This window comes from Astyanax mexicanus, chromosome 14, assembly GCF_023375975.1.
Source record: "Astyanax mexicanus isolate ESR-SI-001 chromosome 14, AstMex3_surface, whole genome shotgun sequence".
NCBI lineage: Eukaryota > Metazoa > Chordata > Actinopteri > Characiformes > Acestrorhamphidae > Astyanax > Astyanax mexicanus.
The window spans coordinates 8233466-8251821 of NC_064421.1; the positions used below are offsets into that span (position 1 = coordinate 8233466).

At 37.4% G+C, this 18356-nt stretch overlaps 1 long non-coding RNA gene across 1 annotated transcript in view; it reads left to right on the plus strand.

The window, feature by feature from the left end:
- LOC125781030 (uncharacterized) overlaps positions 1-6744 on the plus strand; it is a 39643-nt gene extending 32899 nt beyond the window's left edge. Inside the window, exon 2 of the long non-coding RNA XR_007424072.1 lies at positions 6596-6744. This is a non-coding gene — a long non-coding RNA (uncharacterized LOC125781030). The remainder of the gene's footprint in view (positions 1-6595) is intronic.
- The last annotated feature ends 11612 nt before the right edge of the window (positions 6745-18356 follow it).

Consider the following 18356-nt stretch of genomic DNA (forward strand, 5'->3'; position numbering starts at 1 on the left):
ATGAATGGTGTCTGCAGAGATAGATCCTCTGAGAGACTTGCCCTTTTCCTGTGTTCGTCAAGCCTCAGCTGGAGAAGAAACATCGCCTCCTGCCTCTGACTCCACACCGACTTCCCCCTTCCTCTGCTCTTCACACCTCCGACCCACCCGAGGCCTCGCTCCCCCCCCGAGAGCGGAGCCTGAACTCTGACATATCACGATTAAGGTCAAAATGGGTCGTAATAGGCTCAGGAGCTTTTCTTCAAAGGTTTGGGCGATGTTTTCTTTGAAAGCTTTGGAGAATAAAGTTCAGAAGCTTTTTTTATACATGAGGGGAAAAGCCAATATACAGATGTATGTCAAAAAATTCATTAAAAATCATTGCAAAGTTATTTTATTTTAGTAATTCAGTTCCAAATGTAAAACTCATATATTATAATAAATTATATAGATGTATTATATACAGAGTTATTTATTTAGAGCGTTTAATTATTTTATTGTTGATAAAAGACACAAATGAGTGTCTCAGAAAATTAGAATATTATATATATATATATATATATATATATATATATATATATATATATATATATATATATATATATATATATATATATATAAGACCGATTGGTACTTTTGGCAGTGTGCTGTGTAGGCAGTCCTGCTGGAAAATGAAATCCGCATATCACAGAATATAATTGAAAAGTTACTTTATTTCAGTAATTCAGTTCAAAAATCAGTATCTCAGAAAGTTTTAATATAATATACGACCAATTGGTACTTTTGAGAATGTGAGCAGTGTGCCAAGTCCTGCTGGAAAATGAAATATCAAAAATCTGCCTCTCCATAAAAGTTGTCAGCAGAGGAAAGCAAGAGGTGCTGTAAGATTTAGTGGGAAAACAAAACTGCACTGACTGCACTGCACTCACAAGATAACACCTCACAACTTCATACTGTGATTTTTCCAGAGGTGGAAAGTAATGAATTACATTTACTCAAGTTACTGTAATTGAGTAGATTTTATGAGTAATTAGTCATTTTTAAAGTAGTTTTTAAAATAAGTAATTTCACTTTTACTCAAGTACATTTGGACACAAGTAATTTACTTTGCTACACTGGAAAACTCCCGATTACTGAGTAAAAATAAAATGCTTGGAAAAAAACAATTGTCTAAAATAAAAAAAAATGAAATTGGTGCGGATGCACCGGCGCACGGATGCTTGCACGTGGAATAACGAGGCAATAATGTCCTCAAGCAATACAAAATGTGCCCCGCCTGACAGAGCTGTCAGCTTTCAAAACTTCCACATCAAACCTGAAAAAGCATGTGGTGTTTAGTATTTTTATCATTAAACAATCTGCTTAAAAGTAAAAAAAAACATGTAAATATCAGTAAAACTATGAAAAATATGGTTTATAGTCACATATATGCAGTGTTGGGAAGTAACGGATTACATGTAACGGCGTTACGTAATCAGATTACAAATTATAAGTAACTGTAATCCGTTACAGTTACTGCTTGAATAAATGGTAATCAGATTACAGTTACTCTGCTAAAATCAAAGGATTACATTGCGGTACTTTCCTATTTTTGCTCTTCCAACACTGACAAAACGCAAATAACATTTTGCGGTGAAATCGCTCTGATATGAAAGGGAACTGTCTGCCCCTCGTCCCATCTTGCTGCACACACACACACACACACACACAGGGAGGAGGGGCAGACAGCGGCTCCGCACACACAACGAGACGAAATTAACTGACATTTTGGTCAATGAATAAAAACAAGTTAGGAAGAGATCTAAGCACTGCTACTTTAGCGAAGGTGGAGAGGCGGGATAAGCGGGGTACTCATCCAATCAGTACCCGCCTCTCCTGCAGTAGCGCCGCGCGCTCAGTTACAAACCCGGGAATTAACCTGTCGTTACGGAGCTCGACTGGAAGTTAACTCGACAGTGTTCAGCAGGGAGAGAGAGAGGGGCGATATATTTCTCCTTTGACGTCGCGAAAAACAAGATAACGTGTAAACCGCGTGGAGCGACTCCATTACCGGTAAAAACACCACTAATCTTTCAGCTTCTGCAGACCAGAGTCACACAGATCTCCATGCAGAGATCCGCGTTTTAATACTGATGTTATTTCATGAGCTGATGTGTTTAACTCGGCAGTGCACTAAAACACAGAACTGATACAGAACTCACTCATTAAGATCAGATCATCTGTTTAGTCTCACAGTGGGAAAGATATAGCTAGTGTTAAAGCAGGAACAGGTCAGAAAGGAACTCAATAATATATCCAAAATAAAACAATAAAAAAGTGAATCTATGAACCTAAAAGTCTGTGTAAAGTTCCTTACAGCACTTTCTCATAAGTTTCTCACTTTAACTCATGAAGTCTCTCAGTACATCCTGAGAGCATCTCTACAGGACAGTGTGTGAATGTGTGTCTCATTTATAGACTGTAGCTCCAGTAGGTGTGCTGGGTTAGTGCTGGAGATAAAACTAGATCATTTAAAAGCTGTTTTTGCATCTACAGCTCTGTTTAAACTATAATTTAACTATTCAGTTGTTTTATGACCTGATTTCTAGAGCAAAATTTTAAATGTAAAATATATTTAGTCACACACCTATAATAATAATAATAATATACATTAAATCATATGTAAATATATTTCACATTCAAACATTAACAATATTACTCAAGTGGTTATTAAACGTTTCATTTCATATAAGTGTATAGTTAATAATTCAAGGGAACTGATGAAAAAGCATTTACATCCTTTACATTTTAGTCGACTAAATTTACTGTAATTTTAGTCGACTATATTCTTATGACATTAAGTCGACTAAAACTAAGTTGACTAAATTACTAAATTGTGACTAAAACTAAATACTATTTTCATCACAAAACTATGACTAAGACTAAATCAAAATTTGTTGTCAAAATTAACACTGGTGGCAAACCTGCAAGTAGATAGCTTACAGTTGTTGTTACAAAATTTTGTTTGGTTTTAAATTGTTTTATTATCAATTTATAGAAGTGTTTCATAAAATTGTTTGATGAAATGGTTTCATAAGTATTTTTATAGAGTGATTGAAAAGGCTGTTTTATTTGTTTATCTATTTGTTAACTGGAAAGAAAAATAAAAGAATAATATGCAATATGTGGTTGCTACATTCATTCAGGCTTAAAAAAACGACAATATTGTAAGTAATCCAAAGTAATCAGATTACGTTACTCACTTGAAGTAATGTAACTGATTACGTTACAAATTACATTTTGAGTGATGTAATCAGTAATCTGTAAGGGATTACATTTTAAAAGTAACCTTCCCAACACTGCATATATGACCATAACTTTTTAACAGTAAAGAAAAAAATGGATTATAGAAACCTATAACACTTGTTCTTGAAAATGTTTTATGGGGTGTTCTGAACAAATACTGCCTGAAAGGTCCAAATTATTATGTGGAATAATAGTTCATTAAAAACGATTTAATTTATGATTTGTTTTACTTTTTTAAATCAAATAATTAAAAGTAACTCTGTAAAGTACATTTTACATTGAGCACTTTTTTACTTTTACTCGAGTAGATTTTTAGATGGGTACTTTTACTTGAGTACAATTTTAGCAAAGTGAAAGTAATTTTACTTAATTACAATTTTTCTGTACTTTTTTCACCTCTGGATTTTTCAGATGCACACTTCAAACTGAGATGTATGAGAATCACTGGTAAGATGGCGGAACTAGCCACCAAAGAATCCCACAAAATGCAACCTAAGTAGTTTCCTGGTTAAAAGTGACGATTAGTAGTATTAGTAGTTTGTCTCAGTAGCTAGCTAGCTAAGTGTCCCATTCCACCTGAAATGGTGCAACAGACAGCAAGGACTGCAGCATTTAAGGCGAAATGGAAAAATAAAATAGATAAAAAAGCTAATCAAAGCTAATTTTAGCTCCCCATCACAGAGGAATCAAGGAATGGACAATAATAATTAGGGGTGTCACGATTCTCTAAATCCTCGATTCGATTTTATTTCTGATTTTAGGGTGACGATTCGATTCAATTTGATTCTTGATTTTCTTTTTTCTTTTTTTTTTTACAGCAGAGAGGCTTATTTCAAAAGTTGGGCTTGATATAAGCGATGCAAAGTAATACAAGTAATCTGTAATACACCACAGTATGCACTAATGGTCAAATTTAAATAATTTATTTAAGATATATATATGTAATGCCATCTAGTGGCTTTTTTTGGTAGCAGCAGTGTGCACTATTAAAACAGCAATGTGCAACATAAAATAAATAATAAAAAAATACAGGAACAGTCATGTACAAGATAATAGAACAATTAGAGCCTTAACAAACTGAACTCTATCCTACTATAACAGTTAAACATGAAAAATAAGACTCGGTCCCTGAGAATGACAAGTTTTTTTCTTTAATAAAGATCTATTATTAACTTTATCTGAGAGAAAGATGCTCCTTTAGGTACCAAAACCATTAACATATTTGAGGCCAGACAAACCAACTGTTATTTTTATATTTTTTAAAGTTTTTCTTTAAGAAGATGAGAATGTCCACAGTCTCTGGAGAAAGGGCTGCTCTTTGAGCGTCGGCTACAGTGTGCTGCGCCATTTGCGTAGTGCGTTGATACTCTTTTTTCAAGGCTCGAGACCATGACATAATTTCAATAGATTTCGATGAAATATCGAAATCGTGACACCCCTAATAATAATGAACTAATACATTTTTTGTTTTGTTTCTGTGATTGTCTGTATTTAAGTATATAAATAGCAAATCAAATAAATAGTTAATACAAGGCTAATATTATTCCCCACAGTGCACAGAGCTGTCGCTGATCATGATTGTGACTGGTGTTATCTGGCGAAAAGACCCGAAACAGATAATTCTTCAGTGTCCGTGGGACATAAAAAACATCATGTGACACGATGACTTTTGGATTGTTAGTGTATGAAGGTAGTTTCTTAGATAGTCAAAGTAAGAATGGAAAAAGCTCTATTTTTAGAAGAAGTTTCAGATATTCTCCTCCTGATTGGACAAAGCCTTCTTCTTCAAGTGATACAAAAGCCCGAATGATGCAAATTCAATAAGGTCGGCAGCTTGAAAGTTAATTAACAGCATCTTTATCGGAGTTATTGTGCCACTCGAGGACTCTAATGCTCATCGGTGCTGTACACACTCGTCCTTGTGCCACTTATTAATTCAGTCAACTTCAGAGCTCACTCGGCGCACGCACTCCCACAATTCCCCGCTCCACTGCACTTACAGCAATTGCCGTTTCAGAAATTAGACCCAAATTGCGCGTGGCTTTTGGTCCAGATAACGCGGAAGACGTTGAAGAAGAGGATTTCGCACAGCGCTGCGGTAGAAGAGAGAGAAAGGCTGCGGGGAGGGAGGGTAAATTTCACAGTTGGCCAAACAGCACCAAAAAGCAAAGGCAAGGCTACGTCAGACTTTACACAGCTACTGCAAAACACTGACTTTTAAAACCTGTTTAATCACCTCGCTTAAACCACAGAGCTGTGAAGAGGCAGTGATGCCATCCAACCATTCATATTTATATTTATGTATGGCCATCTCTTTCAGTAATGCAGTAAATAATCATAAACCAAAGCCAGTGATGTAATCCCCAGTAATCAGTACTGAACAGCAGAACACATGTCCTGCCAAGTGCCTGTATATATTCTCTTCTGTTTAACAGCAGTGTTGTTACTATGGCATTAAATGAGCATTTCTGCTTCATTTTACTGTCACATTAATTACTGGTATTACCACATACAACTCTGGAAAAAAAACATTAAGAGACCACATCAGTTTCTGAGTCAGTTTCTCTGATTTTGCTATTTATAGGTATATGTTTTAGTAAAATTAACGTTGTTGTTTTATTCTATAAACTACGGACAACATTTCTCCCAAATTCTGAATAAAAATATACTTTAAATGTCATTTAGAGCATTTATTTTTCAGAAAATGAGAAATGGCTGAAATAACAAAAAAGATGCAGAACTTTCAGACCTCAAATAATGCTTCAGAAATCAGTTCAGAAAAAATGAGTTCAGAAATCAATATTTAGTGGAATAACCCTGTTTTTTAATCACAGTTTTCATGCATCTTGTAATGTTCTCCTCCACCAGTCTTACACACTGCTTTTGGATATCTTCATGCCTTTACTCCTGTTGCAAAAATTCAAGCAGTTCAGTTTGGTTTGATGGATTGTGATCATCCATCTTCCTCTTGATTATGTTTTAAATTTGGTAAAATCAAAGAAATTCAGCTTTTATACAAATTTACACTGACATGCCAAAAATCCTGCATATATTATGTAGCATTTGTCTAAATAATGCACAAAAATCTAAGGATTATAAGATTAAAGGCCCTATTTTAGCGATCTAATAGTGCATAAAGCAGTTGCAAATTAAGGGGGGCAAATAATACACCTTGCAAGGCTCAAAATGTTCAAAATGCGTTTACTAATGCTCCCTTATTAAGCATGGGTGTGTTTCGGGCGTAACGTGAAATAAACCATTTAGTGTGTCACTTTCCATTCCCTTCAAGAGGCATGTGCTCTCTGACTTTTGCGTGTTCATATCTTTACAGCGCAGTGCTTTCGTGTCTCTCAGCAGAGGATACTGACCTGTGCGTTTCCCATGTGAAGACACACCAGCAGCTCATTTAAGGGAACAGTAACGTTTTTTAATACTTTATTCTCTTTATTTTTGGGTTAAAAGTTGGGTTTGTGCTCTGCAGCGCATCTGTGTGTGTGTGTTTAATGAGCAGGGATATACACACACTGGGCGCACCTATAGGAATGGACTCTAATGATTGACTGTTGTCAGGGTTTAAATCAGTCATTGGCGCACCATTGGTTTTTGCTGCCAAAATAGAAACACGGCAGAAATTTACCTGAACACACCTCACTTCCAGACGACTATGCCCATTCGATGCTATTCTAACAGCGTGGGCGCAATGCGTGAAAATAGACTTTTGATGGGGTGTAACATAGCAAAGAGCATCACGACACGGCCTGCTCAGGATGTACAAAAGGGCCCTAAGCACCATTCAGTACAGTGGACAATCACATTTGGTCTAATTTGTCCATACTGCTATTTTTTATTTTTAATGAATATGGAATATTAAGAGAGTGCAAATAAAAAAATGCATTTATTATTTTCACTCTTTTAACTCTTTTAATCTGTGTTAATTCTGTTATGTGCACTCTTTATACTCTTTAAAAAAATGACTTCCTAACATCAGTGCAGAACCGTTGTCTGTATGCCTAGGTAACAAATTTCAAGGAGATAAAATACCACTTATTTTCTCCAAAAATATTTAATCCAAGAGTTCAAGAGTCAATGAATTCCTCAAGAAGCTCCCTGATTGGATCGTGGACCTCAGCACCTGCAGAAACAGAGATAAGTCGCTTATCTGCAGGATGCACCGAGTCCGAGTGTTTCCACCTCATTTTCCTCTGGATTCTGTTCCCCCGTGATCAGGAAGAAGACAAACACCTAAATTCTTCCATAATTGCACTTTCTCCGTCATAATTACCCCGACGCAGAGCTGAGCACCGCGCTGGCATTATCATCATCATCACTGCGTATTATGCAAATGTTACTGTGAGGAAAAACCCGAGCACATGTTGACATAAGGTATAGTGTAGGGTGGGAAAACACTCTTAAACACAAAGGTCCCATAGTGCTCTCTGGCTTTAGTCTATGGTTATTAAAAAGCTTTAATTGGTGTGGAAGCTGTAAATATGTGGAGATTTGTTAAACAAGAAAACACAGCTTAAAAAATACCATTTAAAATCAGTTTACCAGTTTACGCATTAAATAATGTGTTTCTGTAATGCTCAGGATACAATCTTTACTTTTTTATCATTTATAGTCCCATGAGTTGTAGGGTTCATTTAAAGGAGCAGCTGATTTAAAGATCAGTAATGTTGTTTTATTCCCCCCGCCTCTGTTCTCAACTTAAATATTCTGCCAGCACCTCCCACCATTTAAGTGAATTTGAACGTTTTAATGGTTGTTGGTACCAGACGGGCTGGTCTGAGTATTTCAGAAACTGCTGATCTAATGGGTTTTTTTCCCACAACTATCTCTAGGATTTACAGAGAATGATCTGAAAAAGAGAAAATATCCAGTGAGCTGCAGTTCAGTTCTGTGGAAGCAAATGTCTTGTTAATTCCAGAGGTCAGAAGAGAACAGCCAGACTAGTTTGAGCTGATAGAACGACAACAGTAACTCAAATAAGCACTCGTTACAACCGAGGTCTGCAGAAGAAGAGCATCTCTGAACACAGCACAACACGTCCAACCTTGAGGAGGATGATGAGCTACAGCAGCAGAAGAATCACACCGGGTGCCCTGACTCCTGTCAGCTAAGAACCTGAGAAAACGGAGGCTACAATTTAAACACAGGATCACCAAAACTGGACAATAGAAGATTAGAAAAATGTTACCTGGTCTGAAGTGCCTCTGATGATTTCTGCTTTAACATTCGGATGGTAGGGTCAGGATTTGGCGTCAAAAACATGAAAGCATTGATCCATCCTGCCTTGTATCAACAGCTGGTTCTGGCTGGTGGTGGTGGTGCTGAAATGATGTGGGGAATATTTTTGCCACACTTTGGGCCCATTAGTACCAATTGAGCATCGCGTTTCAAACGCCACAGCCTACCTGAGTATTGTTGCTGGCCATGTCCTCCATCCCTTTATGACCACAGTGTACCTGTATCTTCTGATGCTACTTCCAGCAGGATAATGCACCATGTCATAAAGCACTAAAGAATCATCTCAGACTGGTTTCTTAAACATGACAATGAGAGAGAGTTCACTGTACTGGAATGGCCTCCACAGTCACCATATCTTAATCCAATAGAGCAGCTTTGGGATGTGGTGGAACGGGAGATTCGCCTCATGGATGCTATCATATTAATATGGACCAGACTCTCTGAGGAATGTTTCCAGTACCTTATTGAATCTATGCCATGAAGCACTAAGGCAGTTCTGAAGGGGTCCAACCTGGTACTAGCAAGGTGTACCTAAAAAATAAAGTGGCCGGTGAGTGTATACTGTAGTATAACTTAATATAAAAATGTAATGCATGTAAATGACTGTGACTGAAACTGACTAACTCCCCTAAAGTGAGAAAAAATGAAATGAGAAAATAGCGTGACGTGAAAAAAAAACAAAAAACAAAGTGCATGCAAATCAGCCGCCTCTTCTTCTGGGCAATTATGGTGGAATTGCTTTTGTAATTCCTAATGAGAAGTTAATTAGTGATAACGACTGAAATAAAGAGCGGAGTTTGTTGCGCGCCGCTTGATTTGTGGGAGCAGAAGTCTGGCAGAAGCACAGCGGGGGGACGGATAGAGGGTGCAGATGGAGGTCTGGGCTGGTGGTGGTCTGAACAGCTCCTTTGACTCCGTCCACAGGCCACTCTGCATCTGCCTGGGCTCCAGCACGCGGAGAGGTGCTGCACTGTTGATCAGCTCAGGCCCTTGGCAGAGTCTTCAAATTCTGACTCAATTAGTGAATAATTGTGCTCGTTGCACAATAGTGAATAATTGCTCATTTGAGGTTTTGTTTGCGAGTGAATATGGCAGCGTTCCGCAGAGTGTCATCTGGCGGCGTCGCTCTCTTAGACGTCTCTGTGACGTCAGGCTGTGGATGAAGTGTTTTGCTCTGTGGGAATCTGCTTGGAATTGTTTCATTAATTCCTTAAACTGCGTTTTTTATTTGTCACTCATTAAAGACTGATTTTTCAGTGACTGCACCCTGGGCCCTGAGTCTTTTTTGTTTCTAATTATACCCCATTTTGGAAGGCCAATTACCCAATCAACACATGCCTTTTCCGGCCAGCGTCACAAAGGTAGTGATGAGAGCAGTGAGCACTATCTACCCACCCTGAGAGAGCATGACAAATTGTGCTCTCTCTGACTCTGGCTGCTGATGCCAAACAGCATGACCTGGGACTCTGAATCAGCGATCCTCAGGTCATAGTGACAGTGATGTATTAATCTTGGCCAAACATGTATAAAAGTACTGGAGAGCGGACGTGAGTAAAAAGTACAAGAGCTCTTTTAAAAAAGTGACTTAAATAAAAGTTGAAGTGTTTTTTAAGCAGAATTAAAGGTAGAACAGGAGCAGTAAGGTCTGCTTATAAGATAAGCTTGATCTCTTTATTTACTCAATAATGAGCAGCTTCATCAAACCCGACAGTGACAGTTCAGAACATCTACCGCTCTGGCTTTAGTGATAATGTGGGTTTAAAATGATTACTATCATTTTTATAATTGTAAAAAGCAATGATGCAGCACAAAAAACAATGTATCAGAATAAAAAAAAGTATTAAACTCATCCAAAGTATGTAGTAAAAGAAAGTGGAAGTAGGAGTAAAAATAATACTCCAGTAGTTACAGATACAGTATTTTAGTACTTAAATACAATAATAAAGTAAAATAATACTCCAGTAGATACAGATACAGCATTTTAATACATAAGTACAGTAGTGAAGTAAAATAAAACTCCAGTAGATAAAAATACAGCATTTTAGTACTTAAGTACAGTAGTGAAGTAAAATAATATTCCAGTAAATACAGATACAGCATTTTAATACTTAGGCACAGTAGTGTAATAATAATAATAATAATAATAATAATAATAATAATAATAATAATAATAATAATAATAATAACTTTACATTTATAATGCGCTTTTCTAAAGACCCAAAGCGCTACATAAAATTAGTAAAATAAACAACAACAAAATAAACAAAAACACTTAACCACTCTTAAATGTTAAAGAAAAAAGATGAGTTGTAAGTAATTTTTTAAAACAGTCCAAGGTAGGAGCACTTTTAATGACCTCAGGGAGAGCATTCCACAATCGTGGCGCTCTAAAAGAAAATGCTCTCTCTCCCATCCTTTTGAGCTTACAGATAGGCTCCTGTAATGTCCAAGGGCTAACAGAGCGAAGATTGCGTGAGGGAGTGTAAAACTTCACCAGATCACAAAGATAGACCGGAGCAGTCCCATGTACCACCTTAAAAGTTAGAATAAGAGTCTTAAAATCAATTCGTACTCGGACAGGGAGCCAGTGAAGTTTCTTTAGTACAGGAGTGATGTGTTCACGTAGTGAGGTATTGGTCAACATTCTGGCAGCACATTTCTGAACATACTGCAGCTTCTGGAGAGATTTCCTTGGTAAAGCAGAGTAAAGCGAGTTGCAGTAGTCCAGTCTACATGTAATAAACGCATGTACCAGTTTTTCGGCATCAGATGGGGAAAGAAAAGGTCTGAGCCTAGCAATATTTCTAAGATAATAAAAGGAAACTTTACAAATGTTCTTGATGTGAGTCTCAAAATTTAACTCACTATCAAAAATAATGCCTAAATTACGCACCTGTAAAGTGGGCAATATCCGAATACCATCAATAATAATATTAAAATTCCTGATCTTAAGCAAAGCAGATGGACTACCAATTAAAATAACCTCAGTCTTAGAGCAATTTAACTGGAGGAAATTCTGTTGCATCCAAATTTTTATCTCATGTAGACACACTGAGAGCAACTCACATGCAGGTGCCAAATCACTCTTGCAGCTAAAATAAACCTGAGCATCATCAGCATAAAGATGAAAATTCAAACCATATTTCCTAAAAATGTGCCCAAGTGGCAACAAATAAATACTAAAAAGTAAAGGCCCAAGAATGGAGCCCTGAGGAACCCCTTGACCAACCTGAACAATGTGAGATTTATTCCTACCTAACGTCACAAACTGATTTCTACCAGAGAGATATGACTGAAACCAGGAGAGCACAGTACCCGATATACCCAGCCACGTTTCCATCCGATCCAACAAAATCGAGTGGCATACTGTATCAAAGGCCGCAGTAAGGTCCAACAAAAAAGGATATTAATATAACCCTCATCCGCTGAAACAAGAAGGTCATTGACAACCCTCACCAGTGCAGTTTCAGTGTAATAAATTTAATACTCCAGTAGATAAAGATACAGCATTTTAGTGATTAAGTACACTTGTGAAGTAAAAATATTACTCCAGTAGATACAGATACAGTATTTTAGTACTTACGTAAAATAGTGAAGTAAAATAATACTGCAGTAGATACAGATACAATATTTTAGTACTTAAATACAGCAGTAAAGTACTCCTACTTTATTGCTATACATCTCTGGTCTTGGCAAATTTGAATAATGAGATTTTTGTATGTTAAATTGAGAAGCTGTAAACCTCAAACTCTGGCTTTTCTTCGCTTAAAATCAAAACTGCTAAAAAAAAAATAACCTTCTTTGCAAAATGGGAGATCCATTTTTGGATCTTGGGCAATTTCACACAACATTTTTATAGACCTGGGAGAGCTTAATCTGTGAGTTTGATATGTTTGATCAAGTGTAGAGCTGTCCTCCTGAAATCGTCAGTCTGAGACTAGCTTTAATCAGACACTAGTGCAAGTGTAAACTATCCGCTCCCAGTGCTGCGTGTGGGGTTACTTCATTGGTTCATTTTATGAAAACACCCTACGACTGTATAGCTTTGAATGGCTGTGGATCTCCCAATGATAGGACCAGCCCTTGTGACACTTGTGCCATCCAGGTTTCCAGAAAAGTGTATAATGAGCCTCTTCTCTTTTATAAAGCCACACAGGATCTCTGAGTAATCTGTATTGATTGGATTTCCGCTGTTATTGTGCATCTCTCAGGAAAAGAGTGTTTTCCAAATGAAGGAAGACGGAGCACTGTGACTGACGATGTCTGACGGACAGTTGCTCCGGTGACCGTACTGTTCGTGGAATGATCTGTTATTGACGTTGTCTACCAGCGCGTGAATGGATCACATGGGGGCTACCCACAGATGACATGAGCAGCCTGTGTGATGGTCAGGGAGGGAGTTGCTGGGTGTGAATCAGAGTGGATGCTGGTGAAATGCCTGCTGCTGGCCGTCTGTGTGACACGGGGTCTGTCTCGGGGTGTGTCAGTCTACCGTCTGGAGAGACACTCAGTCCACATGCTGCTTTTTCCCCTACAGATAAATGAAAGGCCAAACTTTTCCACTCAGTCCAGTGCAGTATACAAGATACAAGATACAAGATTTTTATTGTCACGTCACAGAGTACAGGTGTACATGTGAGTGAAAAACTTGGGTGCAGATTCCCACCAATGTGCAAAGAATAATATTTCAAGAAGAGTGATAAAATAAAATAATATAAAATAAGACATACAGATAGCTTTACAGTATAAACACTATTCACAATACACTTAATGACAATAAACATGATAACTTGCACTATAGACAAATATTGCACAAAACAAATACTGCACAGATGTAGATATGCAGATATCTAGAGTATGTGTGTGTGGAAGTGAGGAAATAGTCCAGTAGGTGACAGAATAACTATGAGTAAGTGCAGATAAGGAATAAGTTGAATGGGAAGTGCAGGGGGCAGAATGCTGTATAATATGGGAAAGTCTGATAGATGCGGTGTAAAGTAAAGTGTCAGTTGGGTGGGTTGGGCAGAACACTGTTCTACTGGCTGTTCCACAGCCTGGTCGCCTGGGGGAAGAAGCTGTTTTGGAACCGGCTGGCTTTTTCTGCAGAATTAAATATTTAACATTACATAGAACAAAGTATCGGGGGACATGCTTATTAATTTTATTTTAAAATCAAGGGTATTATAAAAGAGTTTATCCTGCTTTTATTGGAGTAACTGTCTCTACTGTCTAGCCAATGCTTTCTATTATTTTTTAAACATTGAGCAATAAATCCCAAACCTATTGGATGGTCCAGAGAACAGAACAGTTCCACTGCTTTACAGCTTAACGCTTGGGGGTTTATACCCCTCTAACGTACACCTAGCATTAGACATGTTACTAATAGGTTCATGTTTATCTTCTTCAGAGGGTCCTATTCTATTGGCAGTACTTCTCTACAAGTACTAGAAAAGCTGTGTTTGTGTGTGTGTGTGTGTGTGTGTGTGTATGTGTCTGCATTGATAGCAATGGGTGACAAATGAGGAAGATAACCAAATACATTCATCAGAAAAAGTTCAATAAACATTAATAGCTCAGTTAATTTAATTATATTATCTCTGTCACCAAAACGCTCATCTTCCTTTTTCTAGAAGTTGTTCTTAACGTTGTGTCATAATTTCATGATGACTAGACCAATAGAAATGTTCCAAAATTATAATAATAATGCTTGAATTTTTGCACCAGGAGTAAAGCAGCATAAAGTTATCCAAAAGCAGTGTGTAAGACTGGTGGAGGAGAACATGATACCAAGATGCATGAAAACTGTGATTAAAAACCAGGGTTATTTCGCCAAATATTGATTTCTGAACTCTTTTCTTTGTATTATTTTATGTCTAAAAAGCTCTGCGTTTGTTTTACTGTTATTTTAGCCATTTCTCATTTTCTGCAAATAAATGCTCTAAATGACAATATTTTTATTTGGAATTTGGGAGAAATGTTGTCTGTAGTTTATAGAATAAAACAACAATGTTCATTTTACTCAAACATATACCTAAAAATAGCAAAATATGTATATGTATGTATAGAAGAACTGCCAGATTCAAATTATGTCAAAAAAGGAACAAATAATATACAAGGCTTTGTTTGCAATGTCTTAAATTACTACAGTCTTAAGAAAGAGGGTTCTTTAAAGGTTCTGTAGTAGAAGCAATGGTTCTAAAGAGTTCAAAAAAGCATTTCCATGCAATTTTCTAATTCCTAGTGGTTGTTAGGCAGATTCATCGTAAATGCCCTCTGGCAATGTCGAACTGAGATATGAGGAAGCAAACTTTTTCAATTATATTTCAATATGAAGTTTTGGCTCTTTGATTGACATGTGCTCCACAACCATTTGAGGCCTGGGTAATTTGCCCTTGGCAATAAAAGAAAGTTAATATTCACCCTGATATTGTGCCTAGAGTAACTGACAAGGACAGATTTCACTCACAGGCTTTTTATAACCTTCTCCATGTATTTTTATCCTGGAGTCTCTTTATATACGTAGCACACGCATCACAAATCAAAAGCCCAAACCAGAAATATAACCAGAAATTCCTTTAACATTTACAAAATGGACAATTCGTTCATTCATCAATAGATGACACTTTGTGTATCACAGTGTAAATGTTCATATCTCAGAGGCTGGACTTATCTCCACCCTGCTCTCGCTGTTTAAACATCTCCACCCTTGATAGTTTCAGCTGATGTGGAGGCGGGACCTGGAGTTTGTTTATTTAAGCCCACATTTGTATTAGAATACAGAAGATAAGCAGAAACAGAAGCATAAGGGTCTCCATAAAGATAAGAAGCAGTATACACAACAAGAAAAGGCTTATGTATTCAATGGATGCAGCTGTTTTTTTTTTTACATTCTGTCAAAATTCTGTGATAAATGGTGCAACAGAAAAGACTAAAAACTAAAAAGACTTGGAATCAGATATTTCCTCGTTGACTTCTAATACAAGCTAAGAAGATTTCTTCTTCTTTTGTTATGTTGCCAGTTTGAAGAAAATAATTAAATCTTTGTACAACAATTTAAACACAATTACTCAGTCATATCAGAATATTATGACCACCTCCTTGTTTCTACTGTCAAGTTCTCGTCCGGTTTTTGCGTCTCTCTGGTCTGTCCCTGAGTTTATTTACCCTCCTTATTTACCCACCCGTGTTGCTAACCTGTTCATTTGTAGCTCCGCCCCCTTGTTTCCCGGCCCCACTTGTGTCCTCTTTCCTCATCTCCTTCCTGCTCCCACCTGACATCTACATTAATTGTCCATCCTATCAGCTCCATTGATCATACATGATCACTTTGTAGCCTTACAAAATTACAGATTGTAGTTCTGTATCTGTTTCTCTGCATACTTTATTATTATTCTCATTTCTTCCTGTTCTTCAGTGTTCAGAACCACCACAGGACCACCCAATTTGGGGAGTGGATCATTCTCAGCATTGCAGTGACACTAATTGGCCTGGTGGTGTTGGGCAGGCCTGAGCAAATCAGACACAGCAATGCTGCTGGAGTTTTTAAACATCAGGATGACCAACACAGTCTGTGCAACAACCGATTCAGAGCTTCTGTCTCTGACTTTACTTTATCTACATAGCAGACCAGATAAAAAGGAGTGTCTAATAAAGTGCAGCAGCTGTACCAGCACAACAGACTTCACTGCAGTGTCTGGTAGAACGCTTCTGACCATCAAAACCAGCACAACACAACACACTAACAGCTTCTTCCCCAGAGCTGTAGCACTCCTTAACCACAGTGGACACCTCTGAGTCTGAGTCGGATTTACAACTCGCGCACTTGCACTTGCTTATTTGCACAGCTGTACAGATGTTTTTCTGTAATGTAAACATAATATGTAACTATCTTTACCCAATATTTAACATAAACCTTCCTCAGGAATATTTGGATACAGTAATATTCATATTATTATTATTATTATTTTTATCGCTTAGCTTCTATTTCTCTTCAGTGCTCTTTATTCATTCAGTACTTTTAACTATATTCTTACTCTATTTATTGTTTATTGAACCTTCTTTTGTAGTGTGATGTTTATCAATAGTCTGTGTAAAATTCTTTGTATTTGTAACATACTTGGCGAAATAAAGTGATTTTGATTCTTATTCAAAATCTGAGAATGACCCATCACTCAAATAATAGCTGCTCTTTATGGTCTCTCTTTCTGGTGGGATCCTGATCATTAAAGAACAGGGTGAAATAAAGATAATAAAGTAGGAAAAGTAGAAAACCAGATACAAGACAGTCTGTAATACTTATAGACTTACAAAGTGCTCCCATATGATCAGTGGAGCTGAAAAAAATGGATAAAGAGTGTAGACACAAGCAGATGGTCCTAATATTCTGATATGTGGATTAATCATGCATGATACCACCACAAAAGTAGAATCAAAGTTTGATAGAAATGCTAAGAAATTGCAGTTTATATCAAATATTCTGTATTTAAAGGGTGAATAAGCAAACTGATGGTATGAAATATGGACAGAGAGCAAAGTACTACATTAGATATTCACCCAAACCAAAAGTAGAGATACAGAAGAGGTCCATGGACACATGGTACCAGACTGGAATTTACTAATATCACTAAATGCAATTAGTCAGGGTAAACAACATGTTCCCCTTGTGGACTTCATGTGCTCCTTTCCAGTCTTGAGTGGTCCTGAAGGGTCATAGAGCGAGACACACTAAGCAGGACAGGACAGTCAGGTTGGATGTTACATTCACTCATGGTGAGCATGAATATCATGGTAATATTGGGCTTTTAATCATTTCTTTAAGCTGATTTTAGAGGAAGAAGGAGTCATCACAGGGTCAATATTACACTGACATGCCACATCCTGGAACATGAACTACTGTTGTGTCTCTTGACTTTTGTCATGTCCTTTGGAGCTAAGAAACTATGCACTGACCTGTGGGATATGTGTGTTTAGGCTCTCCTGCATTGAATGTGGATGTGATTTTTGCCAGTATCTGGGATACTCTGTGAAGCATTTAGGTGCTCTAATCTGGGGAGCTGTTAACTTGCGGTTTCTGATGCTGGTAACTCTGATGAATTTATCCTGTACAACAGAGGAAACTCTTGCTCTTTCTTTCCTGGGATGGTCCTGATGAGTGCCAGTTTTGAAGATACCATTAACGGTAACGCTTTATAATACAGCTTGTGTTTTAGAGGGTAATTACTGTGTACTTAGGGAGTTAGAACAGTAAATCACTGTACACTACATAATACAGCCCGCTCTCTGTTGTTTCTGAGTACTTACTGAGTAAGTACAACTGTGTCCTTAGAGAATAAGAACAGTAAAAATCAGGTGAGGTGTGGCTTTATTAACCATTAATATAAAACCTTGTGGTTTCTGTGTAATAATTAATACATTTTCTTTAAAATCTCAGCATTCCTGATTGTGTTATTGAAAATATAGAAATATAAATATTATTGTATTTTAGTCTTGACATTATAAACAATATGTTTTCTTCCTGCTCCATCCTGACTGTTTTTAGCTGCTTCACTCTTAAAAATTTTAAAAGCATAAATCAAATTCTCATCTTCTTTTTCAAACTCATTAAATTATAAGAATTAGCACGTCTGGTCTTCAACCAGCCAAAACGGGCACATGTCACCCCGCTGCTCATTGAGCTCCATTGGCTACCAGTTGATGCTCGCATCAAATTCAAAGCTCTTACAATCGCCTACAAGGTGATGACAGAACAGGCTCCTTCCTACCTGCACTCGCTCCTGAAAGCTTACGCTACCTCCCGGCCGCTGCGCTCCTCCAATGAACGTCGCCTCGCTTTGCCAAACACTCAC